At 37.2% G+C, this 26,065-nt stretch overlaps 1 protein-coding gene across 1 annotated transcript in view; it reads left to right on the top strand.

Annotated features, from left to right (window-relative positions):
• SKAP1 (src kinase associated phosphoprotein 1) overlaps window positions 1-26,065 on the top strand; it is a 294,708-nt gene that overhangs the window by 73,194 nt on the left and 195,449 nt on the right. The window contains exons 3-5 of the mRNA XM_024746404.1: window positions 9,661-9,686; window positions 10,642-10,686; window positions 24,593-24,709. The gene's annotated coding sequence lies outside the window, so the exon portion shown is untranslated. The remainder of the gene's footprint in view (window positions 1-9,660; window positions 9,687-10,641; window positions 10,687-24,592; window positions 24,710-26,065) is intronic.

Genomic DNA, 26,065 nt, shown 5'->3' with positions numbered 1-26,065 from the left:
TTCTAACCTTGGATCAATTCAACTGTCCACTTTTCCTGATCTTATACCTGGGCAGGTAATCAGTGCTGGAGAAAAATTACACAGTTGGGCTGCCGCCACAGTAAATCTTAGTCTCCACCCTCAGCTCACCCCTTAATGATGCCGGACAGTTATTTCACATGCCCCACAGCAGCAACCTTTCCAATTTTCCTCAGTATTCTTCCCCCTCAAATCTTCAGCAGTCTTTACCTTATCATATCCCCTCTCACTCTTGCTTGATATCATAGCCTGTTTCACAAGATAAAACAAAAACTTTCAGGTTGGAACCCACTCAGAATCCTGCCCTGCCCCCTCCTCAAACATGTCTGCTTTGGGCCTCTGCCACCTGCTCTGATGGGCCTGGCCCCCCTGCCTGGCCTCCCTCTGCATCCTGGGCCTGGCCTCTTGGTGACCCTTCTCCCCCCGCTCCCCCACCCCCGGCCAGCCATCTTCCAATATCCAATCCCAGGTCCACCCCCAGCAACTTTCATCTCTAGGCAGTAAGATGGGTTCTGGAATTACCCAGACCTGGGTTCTTCTGGCCCCAATTTTTACCTTGTGTGTGTTTTGGGTCAGTCACACCACTTTTGCACAGTTTTGCATAATTCCAGCCAACTGGCCCACAGTTCAGGCTTTCTGTCCTCTCAGTTCCTCACAGAGTGTCTGGCAAATAGTGGAGATTTATTACTGTTTGAGAGTATTCATAACTTGAGATGTAAAGGGTATGTTGACATGTTAATGTTCACAAATCCACACTGCCTGGAGGAGCCCTAGGAACTAGTCCAGCTTAAAAAGTTTGTGCAACATTTGCTCTCAGGTGAATAAAGTGACCATGTTCATAACAAGAAAAATATCAAAGGAATTTTCAAATAAATATCATGTTTTTGAACCTGTTCCTGATTCTGCACAAGATAAACTGTGATAGCTCCACAATGTGGATTTTTAAACTCTTATGGTGCAATCAGATAACCTCTCCATGCTTCGTTTTTCTCATCTATAAAGTGAGGGGCCGGGTTAAATGACCTTCAATGTCCTTCCGGCTGTAAAATTCAATGAGTATATGGTCCTCAGTCACAGAGTCATACAGTTATCAGTTATTCATCAATCAGATAACTAAGAGTCTCAGTGGTCTAGGGGTAGCTATTAACCTGAAGCAAGCAAAAAATAAAACAAGTTAGGTTCTGGAATGAAGTTGGGTCATTTGTAGAGACGTGGATGGACCTAGAGAGTGTCATACAGAGTGAAGTAAGTCAAAAAGAAAAAGTAAATATATAATAACGCATATATGTGGAATCTAGAAAAATGGTAGAGGTGATCTTATTTGCAAAGCAGAAATAGAGACACAGACATAGAGAACAAATGTATGGATACCAAGGGGGAAAGGGGTGGAGTGGGAGGAATCCGGAGACTGGGATTGACACATATACATTTATTGATACTATGTATAAAATGGACAACTGATGGGTACATACTGTATAGCACAGGGAACTCTACCTAATGCACTGTTGTAACCTACATGGGAGGGAAGTCCAAAAGGGAGGGGATATCTGTGTGTGTGTGGCTGATTCATTTTGTTGTGCAGTGGAGGCTAACACGACATTGTAAAGCAACCATACTCCAATAAAAATTAATAAAACGAACAAATGAAAAAACAAATTAGTTCTAAGTATCAACCGTGACAAAAATGGCAGGGCAAGAGCTAAAGATAGTCCAGATTAAAATATGATAATCAGCTAGATTTCTTTGTATGTGAGTTCTACCTTGTTTTCTCTCAATACACACGTTTGGAACCAAAAGACATCTCTGACTTTCCTCCTGACTCTCCATTCCCAACCTGCCTCCACATCTGTTATCAAATCTCTTGTCCCTTCTTTTGCTCTCCAGCAGCTTCCTAAACTGCTTCCCTCCTTTGCTCTCTCCCATCCAGGCTGCACACTTCTGCTGGATCTGATCACCGTGGACATTATTATACCCTAAAAACAAGCAAACCAACTCGCCCCTCAGTTGCTCCCTTTTATTTGCACAAAGAGAAAGAAACGTCAACTCTGACCTGACATTTAGGGTCTTTTATTTTGCCACAACATAGCTGGCTAGCATTTTTCTTTAATAGTTCATTAAGTTATACTTGGTTGTCTATTACATGTAGGGTGTATGGGGATTGCATGGTCATAACAACCACAATTTGCAATGTTAACGCTAGAACACAGGGGAAGAAATATTAGAATGTAGGTTTCAGTGTTTCAGTGAAAGGGCATAATCATTTAGCTCCTAGATTTCTTACTTTTAATATCCAGAGTGGATGTTGGATTGACATAGCAGGGATTTCATGTAGTGATAGTGTTATAGAAGACTCTAGTGGTGAATAGGGTTTTATTGAATTAATTTACTTTACATTATTTCTTTTTTATTGTCTGGGAATGGACTTCTAAAAAAATTTGTTTTAGTCATGGGTAATACTGTCAAATCAGATAATGTTGCTTGTTTTTTTATTCACCATACAATGCCAATGTTTATTAAATTACTTTATTTTCTCTATATACTAGGAAATGGGGCTTACTTTTTTTTTTTACATCTTTATTGGAGTATAATTGCTTTACAATGGTGTGTTAGTTTCTGCTTTATAACGAAGTGAATCAGTTATATATGTACATATGTTCCCGTATCTCTTCCCTCTTGCGTCTCTCTCCCTCCCACCCTCCCTATCCCACCCCTCTAGGTGGTCACAAAGCACCGAGCTGATCTCCCTGTGCTATGCAGCTGCTTCCCACTATCTATTTTACGTTTGGTAGTGTATGTATGTCCATGCCACTCTCTCGCTTTGTCACAGCTTACCCTTCCCCCTCGCCATATCCTCAAGTCCATTCTCTAGTAGGTCTGTGTCTTTATTCCTGTCTTACCCCTAGGTTCTTCATGACATTTTTTTTCTTAAACTCCATATATATATGTGTTAGCATATGGTATTTGTCTTTCTCTTTCTGACTTACTTCACTCTGTATGACAGACTCTAGGTCCATCCACCTCATTACAAATAGCTCAATTTCGTTTCTTTTTATGGCTGAGTAATATTCCATTGTATATATGTGCCACATCTTCTTTATCCATTCATCCGATGGTGGACACTTAGGTTGTTTCCATCTCTGGGCTATTGTAAATAGAGCTGCAATGAACATTTTGGTACATGACTACTTGTTTATTTTTAAATAAAAGTTTAATTGAGACCATTGTGTCTTGTAAGAGAACTTTGTGGTGCTGTCTTCTGGGGTTTCTAAAATTTGTGGATATAGACTCAAGATCACAGAAATATTAGCTCCCCGCAAAGAACCCAGGACTTTCTTATGACAGGTCCTTCTATTACTTGAGTTATGTGCTTATTGTCTGTTGTACCACAGTATTTGTTATTTACTAACTTAGAACCTAGGACTTTCTTATGACAGGTCCCTCTATTACTTGAGTTATGTGCTTATTGTCTGTTGTTACCATAGTATTTATTTCCTGTCTTAGATTGACATCTCTTCATATGTAAGTTGTAAGTATCTCATATTTTGGACTAGATTGTAAGCTTCCTGTAGGCAGACACTAGGTTTTGTACTTCTGATGAATTGAAGGAACAGGGACTACAGGCGGCACCACTCCCAGGGACCTTCCCATTCTTGCCCAACTGTTTCTAAGGCTGGTATCCCACCCCTGGGTCCCAGTCCTCTGATGCCTCCACCAGAGAGTTCCACCAGATGGTGCTCTTTTCCCATTTCTGTTCTTGGGTGTCATGCCCTATTACCCTGTGCCCCTTGCCCACTCCTTCTGCAAGGTAGGAGATGGAATACTAGTAGGAGAAAGAGAATTAGAAATCAAGTGAATCTTCCCAAGTGAGAGAAGAGGTTATAGGAAATATCCAGTGCACAGGCTATTAGTGTTGTTCAGAAAAGTCATTTCCTTGGGCGTAAATCAGTCTTTACCATGTGGCTCACTGCTCAAGGTCAATTACAAGGGGTCTTCCTAGCCTTATTAACTTGCTATTAAAGCCCAGGTGTCCATTTGAATTCTAAAATTCCATTTCTAATGCCAGGATAACACTTCAGTGTTAGTCTTTGCAGTCTATTTGGAGACAGCCATTACCAGAGAACAGAGATGGTCAAGAGGGAAATAGAGGTCTCTGGACACTGAGTATTGCAGATAGCCTATCCATTTAGAAGGCACCACTGTTTTTGTGCAAAAAACTGAAGTTCAAATGTGGATATCTGTAAGTCATCAAGAAGAGATTTGATTTTTTTTTAAACAGGTGGTTTACCAAGACAGAGAATGTATGATAGGTTTTAAATTTCTGTAAGTCACAGGTAAAATGACACTTTTAATGTGTTAGTTGCAAAAAATTTTCATCTAGATGTTCTAGATTTATAACATTACAGATGTTGGCCTTTCTGCATAGCTAGGTTTATAATGCCATTATAATCCTATGCATCTAACCCAGGGGGTCTTATCATTTTGGAGGCAAAGTTAGTCACATTTTTGGAAATCTGATGAAGTTTATGGACTCTTTTTCAAGAGAAAAGAAAACACATATTACTTTTCACCCATAATTTTAAGGAGTTCATGAATCTCCTCAAGCTCAAATAGTTGAGTCCATAGTTGACTCCAAATTAAAGACCTCTGAGCTGATTACTCCCTGATACTAGGCTGTCTGACATAACAATTATAACTTCTCTTAATACTAGATTTGTTTTCTATATTACAGCCAATAGAAATGCAGTTAATATGAAATTTAAGAGCTTGGGCTCTGGAACCAAGCAGTCCTGGATACAGATCTTGGTTCTGCCACTTAATAGCTACATGATCCTGGTCAATTTGTTTGACATTCCTGAGTCTTAGTTTCCTCATCTGTAAAATGGGGATAATAATAGTTCTGACCTCATAGGATTATGATGAAGATTAAATAAAATAATACACGTAAAACGTATACTTAGCATAATACCTAGCATATCTTACTTGCTGAATAAATTGTTTTACTATAATTCGGAAATGGAATTATTTTTCCTTCTTAGATATTTCCAGTAACATGAGGATAGTTACAGTTGTCTTACCTACTTCACCAGGATCTATCTAATTAGCTAGCTGAGTGGGCAAAGCTCTGAGTATTTTAATCTCAATAACCATGTTTATTGGTTAGCTCCATGGTCAAGAATTTGACACCCACCCTGAAACCTCAAACTAATGATTAAAAGTCAATAGCCTCGGCTTCCCTGGTGGCGCAGTGGTTGAGAGTCCGCCTGCCGATGCAGGGGACGCGGGTTCGTGCCCCGGTCCGGGAGGATCCCACATGCCGCGGAGCGGCTGGGCCCGTGAGCCATGGCCGCTGAGCCTGCGCGTCCGAAGCCTCTTGCTCCGCAATGGGAGAGGCCACAACAGTGAGAGGCCCACGTACCGCAAAAAAAAAAGTCAATAGCCTCATTTTTAGGAGAAATCTAATATTCTGTGAATCTTGGCTGGCAAACTAGAAGAGTATGATTGCAATTTAAAAGATACTGAAGTATAATCTTAGATGGACCATATCTATTTCAGTCACCATTTCATCCATGGCACCAGAGCAAAGCATATAGAAGACATAAAATAAATATTTGTTGACTGAGTGACTGAATTCTGTTACAATAATAAAATGTCTTTAGAGAAAGAATTTATTTTGCTGAGTGTTTTTAAGTTAGATTGTATTTTCAAAACTTTCCTCTTTTAAAAAAAATTTTTTTTTTTTTTTTGGCTGTGCCGCGTGGCACGTGGGATCTTAGTTCCCCAACCAGGGATGAACCCGCACCCCCCTGCAGTGGAAGCGCGGAGTCTTAACCACTGGACCGCCAGGGAAGTCCCAAAACTTAATTTCTTATCAGAGTTCCTGTTCTGCAACTAGTCGCTAGGATTTGAAACTCGTCTGCCTTGATTACTAGCTTTGAAACCATGGGCAAGTTATCTCACCTCTTGAGGCCTTGGTTTCCTCATTTATAAAATGGTCATAATAACAGGGTTGAGTGTGGAGGAAGTGAGTTAATATAAGAGAAGTGCTTAAAACAGTGCCCAACAATATGTTTAAAAAATCTTAGCATTATTATTATCACACTATTACGACTGCTGCTACAGCTGCAGCTGTTCATCAAGACTCCCTCAATATTGTGGGTTCATTTTATATTTGCTGCATTTTTCCTTAAACTAAAGTTCAATTAAAACCTCTTTAATTAAAAAACCCACAAATAGCAAATTTTGTTTTGCATGTAATGTAACCCTAAATTTTCAAGACTTTATTCTGTGCCGTAGACTAAATGCTGTGAAATCTTGTTCTTCCATTTTCATTTTTGGAGGCACAAGTTAAGATGGATTTATTTTGACTGAATGTGAAGATATCGTCATCAATATGGTTGCAGCATTTTCTCTCTGCTCATTCTGTACTCATCTTTTTCAAGTTACAAATATCATTTGCATGGACCTGGTGACGCTGAGTATGGATATTGCAGAGGAGTGATAGCTTCCCTTTCATATTGAAGCTGAAGCTTCAAAGAGAAGATTAAAGAAGTGTTTGTTCATCTATCTGCTCAGCGCTGATAGGAAATTCTTAGAGGCTTTTAGGATAAACACAACTCTGTGTGTGTTTGCATGCTTTTTCTTCTATATACTTCTATTGTGGTCTTTGTATTTTGGTTTAAAATTTCTACTTTCAGACTTGTTGGAGTCTCTGGTTAAGGCATAATTGTTTTCAGAATGAAGGATGAGAATTAGAAGATGTTGGCAGGATTTGACTAATGCCTCCTAAAGAGTGTAGAATTCTCTAGTGTGGAATCATCTTTCCAGAGGATGTGATGAAGGCCATCCATAGGATATATTTAACAAGACAAGATCAAGACCTCAAATGTGTCCAGCAGAGAATAATACATGGCACTCTCCCGTGAGGGATGAGATTGCTCACCTTTTGGCCTTGCTTTTTAGAAGTATCCTCTGTGAGCTGTGGGATAGGGGTGTGTGTGTGTGTGTGTGTGTGTGTGTGAGTGTGTGTGTGTGCGTGCGCGCGCACACCCGCACGAACAGACTTTCTTTAGGGTTGTTACATAATTAATAGTTAAAATAAGAAGAGAGGGGAAAGAGGTAGGTTATCAGGATAGTTTTATACCTCTTGAGGAAGAAGGGAACTAACATTCCACTTTGTGTCATTCCACACCAAGTTCTACATATGATTTTTATAGATAGAAATATTTAATTACAGTATCATCAAGAATAAAGCAGATTCTGCTATTTAACGTCAACTAGATAGACCTGGCACTTCACTGGATTAAATTTATCTGTTAAATTTAATTCTTTCTCCATAATCAGCCTTCTTAAGATATAACTACTATTGGGAGAAGCAATACTTAGTATGTGTGAACATATAACATCTTCTTAACTAACAAGAGAAACCAGGAAACCAGGACACTTCACAGTAGGTAGAGAAGGGAACTGAAAATATGTGTGTGAGTTGGAGTGGGGATTATGGGGGGAGCAGATAAAAGAAGAGACGGAGATCATTAGTAACATTTTATCTATTTAACAATTTGCCATGAGTTGGCCCTTTAACTGCCAGGACATGGCTAAGTTTTTTTCTGGGTCAATAAATGAAAACAACATTTGTTAGCAAAGTTCTTTCTGTTGCCATCATTAACATTTTGGAAAGAGGAGTGCACACGCACCATTTGCACACGCTAACACTCTAATTTCTATTTATATTGAATTAGAGTTTGGGTAGTGATTGGAATCAGGGGCCAAGGCAATGCCTTGAAGGAAGATGGAAAAATAGGAACAGAAGATGGAAAATTGCTCACCTTTGATAATTTGCTTGATTAGCTGTGTTTTACAGACAAGAGTTTTATGGAAAACTTTTCACAGTGGCCAGGTTCAGTGGGAAGCTGCACCATCTGCTAGGTGGAGATTAACCCATCATACTAATATAAACAAATTATTTAAGTTACAGACAGTTTCAACTTACATATGCCCTTAACTCAATAGGATGCCCTTTCCCCCAGATGTCGCACCTTTACAGTTCCCACCCATCTTTTTCTTATCCCCTCTCCCCTTTTCCACTGAAGATGTCAAAGCTGTTCTGAACTTTCCCTGCCCTCTAACCCAAGCATCTTACATTCCTTTACCTGATTGCTAGCCCAGAACTGTTCTGAGAAAGAACAGAAACAAGAAAAGTCAATCGCAAGGTTTCTTCACCTTCTCTTCCTCAACTCTGCTTATTTCCCACAAATTCACCTCTGGATTATGGCAACACACTCCCCGCATATCTCCTTCCTCTCCATTTTCTGAAATTTTTATCTTATAAAGAAATAACCTAGGTGCTCACTGGGCTGGTGTTCCTCCCTAAAGTAGCCACGCCTTATTTCAGTCGTGTATGTACTGGAAGACACACCATTATCACCAATGTATTACCGTTTTCCTAATCTTTTTTTGGATTATGAATCTTTTTAAGAATTTGATAAAAGCTGTGGACTCTCTCCTTAGGAAAAAATGCTTTTATACACATGTACACTCCTGGGAAGTCAAGATGAGGAGAGAAAAATTTTCTTTCTATTTAGAGGTGTAGAGGTCACTATGTTCATAGCAAGAATTCATGTGTGGTGACTGTAAGCAAGATTGGAGTCTGATGAGGAGTGAGTGGGAGGTGAGGAAATAAGGAGAAACTATGACAACACTTTTGAAAATTTCACTGTGATGTGAAGGGAAAAGGACAGCAGATGGAGGGATATGAAGGGGGTGAGGGAAGGTTTGCTTTATTTTTCTATGATCATAAATGCTTATGGATAGGGCCACACTGAGAGGAAGAGGTTAAATTTATACAAGAGAAAATCGATATAGAATCATGTAAGGTCCCTGTGAAGGCGGGAGGAAATGGAATCCAAAGTGCGATAGGCTTCTGTGGGTAGCCACTGTATACAGCATCGCTTCTGTCGGGGGAAAGCAGTTTAGATTTCAAATAAGTGACTTACAGACGATCCTTGCTGCTACTGCCATTTCATTTGGTTTAAGACTTTAAGGGTTGTCGGTTTTGCTGATCATTTCTCAAAATAAAAGAGGATATAGAATGACAGAGTGGACTGCAAGAGCCCCAGTCTTGGCTCAGACACTAAAACATTAGGTAACCTTGAATCAGTTGTCACACTTCACCTGTAAAATTAAGAATTTAGGCTAGAAGGTATTTGGGGTTGTGTTGGGGGGGTGTTTTAGTTGTCATAACAACTGGGGGTGCCACTGGTTTTTGGTGCCCAGGACCAGTGATGCTGATTGTCTTGTAATACACAGGACAGGTTGTCACAACAAGGCGTTTTCCTGCTCAAAGCCTGCAGAGCTCCTTATGAGAAACCCTGGACCATGGCTAGGTAACATTTTAGGACCTTTCCAGCTCTCAAGTCAAGCTTACATAAGGTAGTATAGCGAGTTAAATGTCCCTTTCAAGCCTTTAAGTATCTTTCAAATCTCAGGGACAGCCCTTTGGTTTTTCATAGAGTAGGTAGTGGCTTTGGCTAGTTACTGACTATTTAGGAAGCTTTTCGGACTGGGTGCTATAGCTACCATATGCCAACCAAGATTGAGAAATACAAGTTTGGCTCATCTCCATTCTTTTTCCTTTTATTTCAGGTACTTTTGGAATTTTCAGCCCCAAGGTGAGTCCTCTCTGACCGTTTATGGTTTTATACTAAAAATGCGTAGATGGTATTGTTTACTTCTGCATCTTCTAAATAAGCTTCTCCATAGAGTGGCATTAGCCATTTCTGAGGAAAGTTAGTGGAGTGTTTAATTAACCTTCACGCTGCTGGGCCCCCCCTGCCCTGCTTTTTAGCAACAAGAGGCCCTGATACTTCTGCCTTCTGAATGGATTAGTGCTAGATTATTTTATAGGACCAAAGCTTTAATATGCTTTTATTCCTTGACCTTAGTTAGATGCCAACAGGATCCACTGGCATTCAAATAAAATGGTGGCCAAGTCCATAATAAAAGCCTTGGGAGGGCCCCAACTCAGCTAATCCTTCATTTGCTCCAGAACTAAATTCCAGTATGTTACCTCCTCGATCACAGTGCTCTTCTACACAGGCCGCCTGTCTGGCAACAGAAAAATGTCAGAAATGGAGTAGCGTTGAAATTCCCACTAGAACAGTGTTATCACATTTTAATATGAGCCTCACTGCAGCCTCAGTGCTTCTAATTGCTTTCAAACCATTGTTTTCCTGCTTTTGCTGGATAAACCCAGCATCTGGCGTGATTCTAAAAAGTACAACAGACAGCTGTGTGCAAAATTGAAAAAAAAAAAAAGACAGGAATAGAGCACATTTTTTAAAGGTTCAAAATTGAAATTTTTTTCTGAATTCAATTTGAGGGGTTGTCTTTAAAGTACATGCATTCTTTATTTTTAGTACACTGGTTGAGAATGTCAGAAACATCATTCTGAATATTAATTATCTCAACTTGTTATAAATGGGAGATTTTTATCTTCTCAGAAAATCACAGAGAGTTTTAGATTAAACTTGAAAATCTAAAATAGCTTTATGAACTATTTTGCTCTATAACATTTTTTAACCAATTGCAAACTTTTCCAACATTTTTTATTCTCGACATTGTCAGTGTATCCAGTCTCAGTGAGCAGTAATACCTTAAGAAATTCAAACTGTGAGTAATGATATGAATTTTATTAAAGTTAAAATTTTCCTAGCTCATTCTTTCAAGTCTATATAAGGTTTTCTTTAAAAGCAAATTTTAGGGCTTCCCTGGTGGCACAGTGGTTGAGAGTCCGCCTGCCGATGCGGGGGACACTGGTTCGTGCCCCAGTCCGGGAGGATCCCACATGCCACGGAGCGGCTGAGCCCATGAGCCCGTGAGCCCATGAGCCATGGCCGCTGAGGCTGCGCGTCCGGAGCCTGTGCTCCGCAGTGGGAGAGGCCACAACAATGAGAGGCCTGCGTACCAAAAAAAAAAAAAAAAAAAAGCAAATTTTAAGGAATAAAAAAACTTTTAAAGCTTTTAAAGTCTTGTAAATTAAAGCCATAGCATTTATAATATTTAAAATAATGTGATATAGTGTTACTATATATCTCACCGTCCTAAAGCATTTATGGCTGAAAACATAGATTGAGAATGGAGAATTATATGTAATAATGTAGCAGTTTGCTTTGCAAAATGTGAAATATGCTATTCAAGGAATGGCCCTATAGTTCAGTGTTTAATAGATGTTAACCAAAATCCACAGGGGGCAGAACATGAATGTGAACTGGCAGAAATGAATGGAACTGTGAAGGTAGAATTTCTTACCTAAAGGAGAAATGAAGAATTAGTGTCAGAGATGTGGTATAGTAATGTGCTGAGAAGAGAAAATAATTTTGGAGTTTAACACAAGGGACTGTGTGGCGCTAAAAAGACAAAGGACACATCTTACCAAATTCTTCTAATAGTGGTACTGTAGTCATCTTCCATCATAGGGCAACTTTTACACAGTCTTTCTCTCTTAGAAAGAGAGCAGAGGTAGAGCAGCCAAGGGGACAATTGAGAAGAGTTTATTTAGAGCAGAAAACTATATTTACTTCTTGACAATGATTGGATATCTGTAGCAAATTCTTTGCTCATTTGGAAGTAAATGTAAGGAAAGATCAAATAGTAAAACCCATATTTATGCGTCTTGCCCCCAGCTTTGCTCCTCCCCCTAAGACATTTTCTGGGGATAGAAGAGGAAGGAGCATCTTTTACCTGGCCCTTCTGAGCAGATCTTAGCAGATTGTTTGCTTTTGAAATGTAGCGTGGGTGAGAGCAGTAGCAGGTCTATATAAGGTACTATAGGACAATTTAGAATTATGAAAAGAATAGGAATATGTAAGAAGGAGAAGAGATGGCAGGAGGATTTTAAGAGCCCTGGAAGACTAGGTAGTATTGGGAAGAAAGTGAGAAAGGACAGAAATGGTGGCCCCATACTTTCTTAGCATTTTTATCTATGGCAGGATCCTTGTGCAGGAAGATGATGGGATGAATTTGATTAACTCTGTTCATTTGCCTAAATACACATTTGTGTTCTTCAGGATATTTGGACCAGAGTCTGGTGCCTAGAAGGAAAATAGTCCTAAATTATAAAAGATCTCTTACTTATTAATCTCTTTATTAGTACACATTTAAACATCTGGTTATATAAGTGATGAGTTGACATAATGTGCGGCAAAGGTAACCTTTAAAGAAAGATGCTTGGGAGAGGGGACTGCCTAGACCTAGAGAAGGATTTCCAGCAAAACGTTTCTTATCCATCATTCCATTCAGTCCCAGGTTTAATGTGATGGAGGAGTGATCATTGAATAGTATTAGGGAGAGTTTTGTCCCTGTTCTGGAGAAGAAACGTGGCATGGTAGAAAGAACATGGACATGTAGAAAGAAACATGGCATGGTAGAAAGAACATGGACATGTCATGAGGCCTGACAGACCTGGGCTCAAATCTCACCCGTACCATTTAGCTAAAGGTTATGTGAACTTAGTAAGTTGCTTCATTTCTATGAACCCTGGCTTCCTTATCTATAAAATGAGGATGTGCCAGACACTGTGCTAAGTACTTTACATGCATTATCTTATTTACCCTTTAGAACAGCCCTATGAAATAGGTACTGTTAATATACCCATTTGATAGATGTGGGTACTGAGGCATAGAGTAGTTAAGAGAATTGCTCAAGACCATTCCCCTCAAGGATTCTAACTTGGTCAGTCTGACTTCATAGTATATACTCTTTTTAGAAAAAATAGCAGCTTTATTGAGATATAATTCACATGCCAAAAAATTCACCCTTTATAAGTGCACATCAGTGGTTTTTAGTATGATCACTGAGTTGTGCAACCATCACCATTATCTAATTTCAGAACGTTTTCATCACCCCAATAAGAAACTACATGCTCATTAATAGTTCCAGAGCCCAATATCTTCATTGTTGTATTTTACTGTCTCATTGCAGGGTTGTCATGAGGACTGGTAGTAATATGTGTAAGCCCTAGCACGGTACCTGGACATGGTGTAGTTTCTGTTTATGGTTGTGTTATTGGTAATTCTTTCCCTCACATTTTCACCTAAATTGTCTTATTGGTCTACTGTCAACTTCCTGAGTGAAGTTCATTTAAAAATAATGAAACAGGAAAAAATATATATATAATCCAAATAATTTATTACTTTAATGTAGAAGGAACGTAAATGAAAGAGTTCTTTTAATGGGCTCAAGTACAATTGTAAAACATGGGAAAGGCTTTTTATTTTTTAATAAGATTGAGATTCCTTTGATAATTCAAGTCCTGCTTACTTTGAGAACTTTTTCCCTACTTAAATTCACTTAAAGTTACAAAGAAAATTCATTGGAATCTTTGCCATGGAACTTTTACCATTTCAGCAATCAGATATTCAAAACATGATATTAGTCGAATTTCTAAACAACAATATTAGTTTTACCTTCTCTATGGTGACCTAAATGGGAAGGAAATCCAAAAAAGAGGGGATATATGTATACATATAGCTGATTCACTTCGCTGGACAACAGAAACTAACACAACATTGTAAAGCAACTATATCCCAATTTAAAAAAAAAAAAGGATTTTTTCAAGTTTAGTGTTTTGTGAAGGAAAGAGCATGAGCTTTGAAATCAGACCTGAATTCGAATCCCAGCTCTTCTACTAACAAGCTTTGTGAGCTATGACAAGTTACATAACCTCCTCATCTACAAAATCTTGCTAATAATATCTACTTTGCACTTATTGTGAGTTGTAATGAATTTTAATGAGATGATGAACTCATGAGGAGTGCTTGCCACTTGGTAGGCACTTCCTGAAGTGGTAGCAAGTATTATGTTTATGTTTCAAAGTAGGACTATGCAAATAAATCCATGTGTGGAACTTGGGTAATATATATTTCACATATCTTTCCATAAAATTCATCCATTCCAGCTTAATCCTGGTGTAGGGCCATTTAACTCACCATGTATATATTTGTGAGATTTTGCATTTAAAGGATGTGTGCAGACTTTTTATTAGTAGGCACTTCGGAGGTTAGATTTATGAGCCTATTGCTCTGTAATGTCTGAGGCATGTTGAATCGAAGCATAGATGTCACCTTCTCGTCTCTTACTATCACATACTTGGAGCATGTAGTTATGACAGCTACAAGAAGCAAGCCATTAAAGCAGCAAAGAAACACCATCTTAGCACTAAAAAAAGGATAGAAAGGTTTCCCTTTGAAGTTGAAGAGAAGTGTTTTTGAATTAATGGAGTGTACAGTGATTTTACTGTTTTATTTATGAAAATACTCTTTGCCTTCATGCCAAAAGGTTTTAGCACAGTCATAAGTAGGATTTACACAAAGAAACATAGCCAAAATTTATGACGTGTTTGCAAATGTAAGAAAAAGTCTGAATTTACAATATTTGTAATTTACTGTTAAGTATCTTTCTATCACTATTCCTGGAATGCTAATATTTTATAAACACAAGTGTTGGTTATGAACCTAGAATATCCTAACCTATACTACTTTTTAAAAAGAAATCTTCCAGAATGTTTTCCATGTCTTTTGGGGATTTAATAGGGGGAAATGTACACAGGACGAGTGCTCCTGCCTTTGGCTTTAACCCAAACTTTTAGCATCAACAATCTTGACAGCTGCTTTTGTGACTTGACTTCCTTTGGACCTTTTTCCCCCTTTATTTATTTGCTACATTTTATACAAATTAATCTGTAGAAGGTGGACATATACACACACATTGTTTTTGAAATTAATTACTGAGTTTGATACCTTTTCAAATATTTTACTTCCTATACATCTACTGGTTGGGTTTTTTTAAGAGTGGAATAATGCAATGATGCATTTTAAAATTAATGCACTGTTTGGCAACTACTGTCAAAGAGAGTTTTTTTTTTTAAATAAAAGGACTCACTTTTTTTCTTTTTAACATTAAATTTTTCTAAGATTTTTATGTCCTTTGTAAATGTCCTATCCTAGGATATAAGATCTTGAGACATAAGAAAAAGAACTGACTTTCATGCAGGCAAAAGAAGAAATCATTTGACTCAGACGCTGCTGCCTTCTGTATTCCCTACACAATGTATTATACACAAGGATGTTCATCTGTAGCATTGTTTGGAATAGCAAAGACTCCAAACAGCCTAAATGTTCAGCAATAGGGGACTAGTTAAAAAAAGTATGTTACATGCATTTAATGGAGTGCTGCATAGAGATTAAAGGAATATATATGTGTATCGTGGAGCTGTCTCCAAAGCATATTGTTAAATGAAGAGGGCAATTTGGACAGTGTACTGTGTGTGTGTGTGTGCGTGTGCGTGCGCGCACACACACACACACACGCGTGTACGTGTGCTTGCTTTTTGTGTGTGTGTAGGCTATTTTTGGAAGGATATACATGAATCTAACAGTGGTAGTCCTGTTGAGGGGGGTATCAGTGTGAGTACAGAGAGAATCTTCATTATTTATATCTTTTGGTACTATATGAATTCTCACCATGTGCATGAATTATTTTTTTGGCTAAAAGTTAGTTAAAGTAAAAGCAAGATAAATCTATTTGTGCTGATGTGAAGCAACCTCCAAGATAAATAATTAGGAGGAAAAGCAGGATACAGAACAGGACAGATGCCACCATTTGTTTTAAAAAAAGACATACTGCCCTCACAGACACTTCTTACATTTAGATAGAAAATTCATAGAATACCCAAGACACATAACAATGGTTGCTCCTGGAGAGAAGAACCAAGAAAAGGAGGGAAGATGAGCTTTCATTATCACATGCCTTCTTACAATGTTTGAAATTTTTGCTCTGGGCACACTTAACTTTTTTATTTAATAAAGCTTACTGTAGTTAACAATATTGTATTGTGTATTTGAAAGTTGCTAAGAGAGTAGATCTTAGAAGTTCTCATCATAAGAAAAAAATTGTAGCTATGTGAGGTGATGGATGTTGACTAAACTTACAGTCTTGGAGGGGGTAGTCTTTTCTGTTAATATATTTTCAATTCATTAAAGGATATGGAAAATCCAAAAAATTCTTCTCAATATATACATGTATTAAATCACTATGCTGTACATCTAAAACTAATAAAATATGTTAATTACATATCAATAAAACCGGGACGAAAAAGAAGCGTACCAAAAAAACTTGATTTAACACGGTAGCTTTTTTTCAGTATATTCATAATTTGGTAGTTTATACCCATTCATGCTTTTTCCTTCTTATTTATTTTTATATATGAATTTATAGGCAAGATCCTGATGATGATATAAAATAGCAGCATTCTCTGTTGTTTTGTGTTTGGGAAGCAGTAGGTGTGTTGAGTTAACTTAGCACTTATAAGTGAATTTTAAAATAAATAACAGCATCATATAATACCCATGGTAATGATAAAGAATACCTTTTTTGCCCTATCTTAGTCTTTCTTTTTTCCATATGTGCTAATTAAAAGTCCATAGAACTTCTGACCCTTGTCATTATGTAGATGGCAAAGAAAATAAAGTAATTGATAAATTAATGACTGCTTTAAGTTTATTCGATTAGGCTGGAAACTTTTGTTGAGGAAAAAAACTTATAAACTGTTTCTTTTAGACAGAATTATTCCTGGACCAATACAAAAAATCAGGTAAAGAGTACAGTTCCTGAACGTAGAATCTTGGCATAAGAATTAATTTACCTCAAGAATTGTGCCTCTAATGAATTTTCATGTGCTGGACACAAAGTATTGAGAGAAATGTCTGGTTAATTTGAATACAAAATTTTGGGTGTTTCTGCTTAAAACTCTTTGTGAATAAGCCCTTGGACTTGAAACCCAGTGAATTTGTTTGATATTTGGAGGCTAAAAAAGGTGATGGTTAAGCCCAATTCTGTTACAAAGCATTTCACTGTGCTTCCCATCAGCACATACTTCTCTTGGAAACTCATTTAATAGTTATTGTTTACTGGGCTCTGCCCTACTAAAACAGTAAAGGAACTGTTAAGTTATGTAGGGGATTTATATGATGTGTAAAATAAAGATAATAAAGATTCCAATCACTGCTAACTCTTGTGAGGCAAAGAGTGGAAGAACCAATCTTAACACACACTTGCCAGCTTAGAAAGTTCTTGATCATAGTTCATCTCTAAAAGGTATTTTCCTAAACTTACAAAGTGATACCACTTACTTTCCTTAAGATTAGTGCAGTTTCCTTGTTAGTGGTACCCCAATAAAGAAGGAAAAATAAAATTTAAATATAAGGAGATACTTTTCCATGTGAAACTTCTGTTCCAAAAGGGACCAACATTGAACAGAACTGTTGATGGTGAGAGGTTTTGGTTGTTGATGTTGTCGTTACACACGTGTTGTTTTCATACGTGAACAGGAGTTCCTATGCGTGGGGCACGGGGAGGCCAAATCTTGTCACCCTTTGCCATTCCAGCTTTAGTGGTATTGGAGGTCTATATTACTCACAAAGAAAACCCACTTTTTCTTCAGTATGTTAAAAGCTGTTTCACATTTTCAGGCCTGCTTATCTTACCCATAATCCACTCTTTATTATATGTCATTTTACTTTTACTTCTTGGTCTTTTGTAAAAACTTTTCTTATATCTACCTGTAGCCTGTAGACCATGTCGTCCCATTCTTCTTTAGCAGAAGATATTGGAATCCAACTGGCCTTATAGTTTCTCTCAAGAAGAAGTAATGTAAACTGATTGGGATATGATAGATCCTAGTATGCATCAGGACAGGAAGTGGGTGCTAAGGTCTACTACAATTTGTTATTTGGGAGAAAGGAAAAGAGTGGAAGAGAAAGGTAAACCAATAGTAATAAAATTGCTACATTCCAGGCTAATTACATATTTTTGAAGCATTTTCCTACTGTGAGACTTAAGCACGATGGTGCCAGAAAGGAAATGCATTCTACAACTAGGCCAGGTCAAAGCTATATTTGGGTGCAGAACATGTTGGCTCACTTTCTATAAAGCAGCATCAAAATACCCAGGAGCCAATAAAATCACACAGAATGTGCTGGAAAAAAATTCAACATATTGATCTGACTAAACCCAAAGTGTTGTGTTAAATTTTGTTAGCATGAGTTTCATGCTAAAAAGTAGTATTTTTAAAAAATCACTGCAACAATGCTACTACAGTACATTTGAACCTATGAATTGGACCAGCTCCTTCTTGACCAAATCATTGACCACATTTGACTTTCTCTATTAGTTCCATGCCTAATGTGACTACAGTATTCCTACTGCTTATAATAATTTATACTTTTGATTATAGTTCATTACCTTACTGAAATAAAAAAATACTAATTAATAGCACATGCCATAAATTCAAGTCATTGGCTGTCATTCAGTATGCTTTGCCTTTGAGTAATGATTGTCATTCATAAAGCATGCAGATTTGGAGACTGTACAGCTCAGTGGATTAGAACAAGAGCTTAGCAATCAGACAAGGTGGTGTCAAATCCTGGCACTGCCACTTATGAGTCACTTGTATGACTTTGGGTAAGTTGTTTAATCTCTGTGTCTCAATTTCTTTATCTGAAACTTTGGGTTAATAATATATAACTAATAATATATCACAGGATTATTTTGAGGATTAAATGAGATAGGACATAAAGAGTCTTGACCTAAAGCCTATAACCAGTAAGATCTTAGTAAGCTATTATATTTTTATTATTACTATAGCTGCTTTCTCCTGTAAGTCAAAACATGTTGAAAATTCAGTTGAATAGCTTTATAGTAAGACTTAAACACTGAGAATACAGTGGAAAACAGAATGATGAACTAATAATTCCAGGTTAAGATTGCCTGGTTGCCATATAATAAATGCATTCATTTTACAGTGTATTTATCTACATACTACCAAATACCTAGGTTTACATGTTTTGAATTCTGTCAAAATCATATTACTATTGGAAATATTCTAACTCAGCAGGTTCCATTTTAGTAGCAGTTGAACAATAACAGTGGTAAATGGAATGTGTTACTGTAAAGCCGGAATGATGGCTGACAGGCTGTAATTTGCTTTATGAAGTGTGCGTTGTCACATATACAATTATCTGGCTTATATTTGTTGCTGTCAGCCCTCCAGTTTGTTAATGTCCAGAAGTTATGCCTTTATGTGAAACTTAAGAAGGGTTAAAAATCTCAGCATTTTCCTGCGGAGGGGAGGGGAAGGAGCAGGGGGATTCACACAGTGGCTACCTTTTTTTTTCCTTTTTTGAGGAACTAGGGTGATGCTACACACTGCAGCCCACCCTACTGGTCAAAATGAAAAACTGCATCATAAATTTTTTTTTTTTTTTTTTTTTTAAAGGAGGGAGAAAAAATGAACTTTTCCATTGGCTCCCCTGGGCATTTTCCTGTCCAACTCACCACTGAAAGATGTAATTCATTTTGGAAATATTATTAAACTATGCTGCTCTTTCTGTTGTTGAATTCACAGGTGTTGTAGTGATTGTGCTCTAAGCATCCAATCAATTTGATTTCATTTCTTATCATTTAGACTGTGCTGTCTCTGCAAATGAGATCCCTAAAGGTTCTCAAGAAGTCTGTTACTCTTTGCGTGATTATACAATTAGTAAACAGTATCCTAAGCTAAAAACTGAGTCATAAGCTCAACTTATTTCTTGTACATTCAAGATCTAGTTAGAGCAACTTTTTAGAAGAATGATAAGTGGAAACTTTCTTTACCTGGCCCATCATTTGTTCTGTAGACTTAATGACATTCAGTACTATTATACTCACTGCCAGGGCCTTGGGAAAAAAAAGAATATTTATACATTGAGTTATAGCTAGGTGTAGAAGACAAAAAAAAAGATGGGCAAGAAGTCAGACTGTCTAGAACAGAGAAGAATTTGAGACCTTCACTACACATGGATTAATCACAAGAACTAACCACGCAAATCCAAATGGATATTTAGAAATCGGTGAAGCCTCTAACATGTTCTGTGGGAAACGCCATACATTTTCTAATGCATGAGTATGTGCAAAATGGTTATCTAATTTATAAAGGAAGTGTTGATAGAACTTTAGCTTTGGTGTTACAAATGTGCTCCATACTGTGTTTACATGTGAATAACATTTCACATATGTACTCAATATATTTCTTAGATTGGTGTTATATTCAATAACTTAGATGAATGGTTATAATAAGGAATAATAAGCTGCAGTTTTACTAATCTTACCTTAGTTCAGCTTTGGAAACTGCACTACTAGGAAATTGGTCCCTGAAAATCTGGCAATATTCATGCTATCAAGCATGAAAACTACCTGGATTTGGATCAGGGACCTTTATTTATAGCATTTTATTTAGGATTTATTAGTTTAAAGAAGGAGCTTTGTGTCTCATGGGTTCTTAAATATTAAATAGAGTCAGAAGTCATGTGTTCCCTTCTAATGGCAGCAATAAAAACAACAAAGAAAAAGCAGACAATTTTACATTAATTTAAATTTCCTTATATTATCCAAAGATAACTTGGTGAAGTAATAGCAAACCCTAGAAAATTTTCAACCATGCCATATAAACAGTTGGTTGCAGATGTGAATAAAGTGTTTACAATATAGCTTATAATTAATTAGAAGAAAAGTGTTGATGACTTCATACTAACAAAAAACCACGTTGATCCTTTACAAATTGAATAAGCAAGCATATATTTATATGCTTTATCTATTTGTTATTCTTATTTTTATGCTTAAACTGCTTTCTGTCTTTTTTTCATTTTTTTCTCATTTCTAAGTAAAATCATCATTATGGCCTGTTTTTGTCCCTAAATAGTACCTGCAAGTTCAGAATCAGATGGGTTTGCTCTGAGTCAAAATAGTTACAAGGGCAACATCATCATGGTTCATTTTCCCCCCTGTTTTGTTCAGAATTGAATTAGGAAATGAAAGTTTTTAGCAGTTTAATTCACTTCTCCATAAAGTTTATGAAGCAGCAACAGCTGGTTGAATCCATGACAGAAAAAGCCAACTTCTAGTGGCTAAGCTGTTGTTTCAGAATTAAGGGAGAAAACTCATTAGCTGTTAATGAAAACACAGAATAAAAACAAATAGCACAGAAACCCTAGCAAATAATTACCTTACACCTGACACAAACCTGCTTTATCTTTCTGTTCCAACCCTCAGAAATTCCCAACTTATCACTCTATGGGGCATGAATGAAATTGAGTTTGACTCTAAGGAAAGAACAATAGAGAAACCATCCTCCTTGTAGGCCCCTCAGCATGATATTCAATGGAGAATCTGCCACTGAATATACTAAGGGGTGTATCTAGTACCCAATTCTTATGACACTTAGGATAGAGGAGCAAACGACCAGCTAATAGCAGGTGAACCCTTGATATAGTTCCCCCAGATCTTGTTTAGAAATACAAAAGGAAGGGACTGGAGGTAGTGGATGTGATTAATGGAGATATTGTGTGTTAGTATATATATCTGGATAGAAATATATTGATTCTGAGCAAGTTGCAATGGGAAAGTGTGTCTCTAGTGGCAAGGGGTCTTGCTTGTGAGAAAGCCACTCAGAGCAGATGGAATTCTAAGCCCTAATTGTAGAGCTGCTGAGTGGAAATGTCTGTCACTATATTTTGTGATCATTTATGTCTGATCCCACTGGACTATGGTTGTGGCCACTTGGAACTGCGATTATAAGATCCGTAGATGAAACCAGAGATCACTTGAGATTATGTTTTAAGCAAAAATGATGTTCTAAACTTCAACAAATCCAAAATGACCACAGTAATTGCTGGTTCTTCCATAAAATTTTTCACCCATGCATCTTGAGTAGCTGTAATCATTTTAATTACACGGGAGTGTCTATTTATACAGTGTCACAGGCTTTTTTTCTGTGTGTGCCCAAGGGAGTTGGGCCACTTGATAAGACACTGAAAACACTTATAGCAACATTTCCATCACCGGGAACTAATTACACTTGGATGTAAAACATATTTTTAAATGTTTCCCCCTTTGCAACCATTTTTAGTACTGACCTAGGCTCTGTTTTTGCTGCATTGAGTTGGATACCTTTGTCGTATACTTTATGGAGTCATGGTCTTGCATTTAGCACAGAGGTAGCTGTTAAAAGCCCACCTTGGGTAACTATATTTAGATACCATAGGAATCACATGGAAGTGACTTTTCCATCTGATGTTAGTAAATCAGATGGCAGGTATTTTGGATAAGACTTTAAAAATGGAAGCCCTAAATGTAACTGGATTGGATCCTGGGACAGAAAAAGGAAATTAGTAGAAAAACTGGTGAAATCCAAGTAAAGTCTGTAGTTTAGTTAATAGCAATGTACCAATGCTAATTTCTTGGTTTTGACAAGTATACACTAGTTATGTAAGAAGTTAACATTGGGAAAACTGGTTGAACAGTATATAGGAACTCTTTGTGCTGTCTTTGCAATACTTATAATAAATCTAAAACTATTTGAAAATTTAAAAGTTCATTGAAAACAACAACAGGGCTTCCCTGGTGGCGCAGTGGTTGAGAGTCCGCCTGCCGGTGCAGGGGACACGGGTTCGTGCCCTGGTCCGGGAAGATCCCACATGCCGCGGAGCGGCTGGGTCCGTGAGCCATGGCTGCTGAGCCTGCGCGTCCGGAGCCTGTGCTCCGCAACGGGAGAGGCCACAGCAGTGAGAGGCCCGCGTACCGCAAAAAAAAAAAAAACACGAAATAAAACAAAGCCCCTCCTTATTTGCTTAAAAAAAAAAAAAGCCTGGACTGCTAAAATATGTAAGAGTAAATTTGTCAAATTTTTGAAGCATGCAGAAAACTTTGAGTCTAAAGTGATAGCTGATAAATAATACTCAATATATCCTACAAGTGTTTAATTTTGCTTGGCAACCCAAACTACTACTTTTTTTTTAATGGATTTTGGTTTGGCTCAGAAATTTTAAATTCCTTTAACCTCACAGCTCACTTTCGGGTTACCTGCCAGGCAGTCCATTTAGATTGTCTTGATAAAATAATTTCAGTAGATTTGCAGTGGTGTTAAGTGGGATAGGGAGGGTGGGAGGGAGACGCAAGAGGGAGGGGATATGGGGATATATGTATATGTATAGCTGATTCACTTCGTTATACAGCAGAAACTAACACACCATTGTGAAGCAATTATACTCCAATAAAGATGTTTAAAAAAGAAATTTGAGTATGTTAACCCTCCGTTCAGTATTTGAGAATTTTTCTGCTTATAATAGAAATTTCACAGTGGTACTTCAGCAGAACTATAAGCTTTGTGTCTTGATCAAGTAACCTAGTAAAGTAGAGAGCATTTCTTTTGGTTCCAACCAGTGACTGTTGTGTGAGGTTGTTTGTTTTTTTAATTTTACTTTTATTCTCCACAGTAAACTCCATGGTTTATTTTTAAAGTCCTATATCTGCAGGTGTTCAACTCAGTTATGGACATCTACCTACCATTGAGCGTATGTAGAAGAGTCTAGATATGATCACCTAATTTATGGAAAGAGAAGGTTACCGTGATTCGCTTTTAATCATTTTATATACTCCCTATCCTTCTAGTTTAATTGTAGGAAATAAACCTTTAAAGTGAGGCAATACAGATTCTATGTAGGTTGTTGTTTGGTTTCACTGCTCCCTAGTTGAAATCCAGGGCCAAAACTCTACAGTGTTTGCTGAGATTAGCACTGGCGATTTCCTTTGGAAATTAGTGTCTGAGATAATATTAAATTCAGTTGAAAATCCTCTTTTCAAGTTTGTGAAATGAACTGAGCAGCTGTTGGTGTCCTTTCATCAGCAGACTGTACCTCTGTTTGGGGGATTTTAAGGAAAGCCATTTGCAGTGCATAGCCTTTTTTTCTGGTTTCTGAATGAGCTAGCATCTTCCTTTAAACCTTTTAAAGTATCACAATAGCATGGGCCACTTCTACAAAATACAATCCAGTGTATGTTGAAAACATCCAAAAGAGATGAGCATTGTTTTAATTGCATAACTCGGTATTGTATATATATTGCCTTTCATCGAAGCCATTTTACAGAACAAATATTACCTTCATAGGGCTTTTAGAATTCCTAAGAGCTTGGTTGCATAGGCTGTAAACGAGAATTGTAAAGAGAACTTCCTTAAGATTGCAAAACAAATAGCGATTTAAACTGGAATAGTGCAGCTTCTAATTTTACTTCTCTTATTTTTCAAAAAAGGAAAGAATATTGACCTTGCTACATTATATTATGTATAGAAGTTTAACCCTTTATGTAATTTATTCTATTTCATTTGGAAATAGAGGCATTCAGGGTAAAGGTTGTAATTAATGGGATATTTATATAGCTATGTTTTCATTTTAAGTGTGATGGAGAAGTTTCCTTCTGTGGCAAAAGTTCTCCTCATTTTAAGCTCACAGTTTCTAAGTTCTAGTTAGTTAGCCGAATGGAAAATTGGTTGGTTCTTGAATTTATTTATGTTTCTCTTGTGTTAATGGATAGTGGCCACGTCCATCAAGTAAAATATACATATTTTTTGGTGAATACCAGAAGGAATCTACAAAAACTTTTATAAAGATGTCAATAGTATGACCTTTTTTCTTTATTTGTCCCTCAGGGGGAGACCAAGCTGAAAATTACCTTGGACAGGACAGCTCTGATGATAATCACAGTGGAACTCATGGCCCTTCTCTCACATCAGATGCACCGTTTTTGTCAGATTATCAGGATGAGGGTGAGTGTCATCTTTCTGGCTTTAGGATAACCATACTTTTATGCTTTTTGTCCTGGGGTCTTTGCCTTTGGTCATTTTCAATCCAGTAGCCTTCAGAAGGTTCTCTGTGTTGGTAAACACTAGTTCGCCAAGAACAATTATTTGTTTCATTATGGTGCTGATCCTCCTAGTAATTCAATAGTTCTGAAGTTAATGTACTTAGGGAAACACTACTTCCATATTGGAGCGGGAAGACATCATTATTGATCTTTCTATAAGAACTGTAGCTGAAAAGCTAAGAGGGCATTTTAAGATTGCAGAGCCCATTTTACCATTCTTTCAGATTCTTTAGCTTCACTGAGTTTCATGAGAATTAGAGCTTTCACTTAATGATTATTAGTTAGTTGATTTATTGTGGATTATTTGAGACCCTTGAACTTATCATATTATAATAAGATATCATTTTTACCCATGCTTTCACATACCTCTGACCATATTGGTGTTGCTCAAGGGGAAGGGAAAGCCACAAGAACCATAATGCAAATCTTCCTGGAGCATCAATTTTATTTGAAGATTTGGGAATGGGAAGAGTTAAATAATTCAGCCCTTATAAACATTATATTAGAAACACATTGCTATGTAACAGAGTGGAATGAAAATATATATGAATTTTTAAGATACATGAATATAAAAGTTTTGGCGTGGTGGCTGCCAGTTTCTGGCTCAGGCTCAGCTATTCCAGGGGTGGGAGGTTCACAGTGCCTCTTCTGGCATTTGGCTTGACCAGAAGGTTTGATCATCACTGATACACACTTATCTTATCAAAGTCTCTCTTGTGCCTTTGCAGTGTGGGTGGGGGGGAGGTAGAAATGCTACTAAACTGAATATTAAATTGAAAGCTTATTATTCACTTAGGGATTGGGAGTAAAGTTGGTAAATTATTCCTTATTTTTCTTTATTAGTCTGTGATCTTTCTATTTATTTTTCTTCCAAATTTCCCTCTGACTTTGGCATTTTCCAAGTGTTCGTAATCCCTACCTTCCCTTCTCTTTCTAATTTATCACTAATTCTTATTTCATTTGGCCCTTTCAGTGATTCATATTTTCTCCCTTTCATTGAATTGATAACCACCAAATGAGAACTATGGATTCAGTCACACAGAAACAGTGTATTTTGCTTGAGCTTTGCGTACTAGCACAATTAGTAATACCCAAGTTTTAGAAATTGGGCCTTAATGTGAGATCTGTATGTTGGTTCAGGTAAAAACATTGTTTGGATTGAAAGCTTAATAATTACATTGGTAGCTGATTAATAATTATAGAAAATTAACAGTGCAAAACATTTTTTTTTTTTTTTTTTTTTTTTTTTTTTTTTTTT

Source organism: Neophocaena asiaeorientalis, unplaced genomic scaffold, assembly GCF_003031525.2.
Source record: "Neophocaena asiaeorientalis asiaeorientalis breed wild unplaced genomic scaffold, Neophocaena_asiaeorientalis_V1.1 scaffold1, whole genome shotgun sequence".
NCBI lineage: Eukaryota > Metazoa > Chordata > Mammalia > Artiodactyla > Phocoenidae > Neophocaena > Neophocaena asiaeorientalis.
The sequence above is the reverse complement of the archived record's forward strand: the minus strand, read 5'-3'. Positions and strand labels throughout refer to the sequence as shown.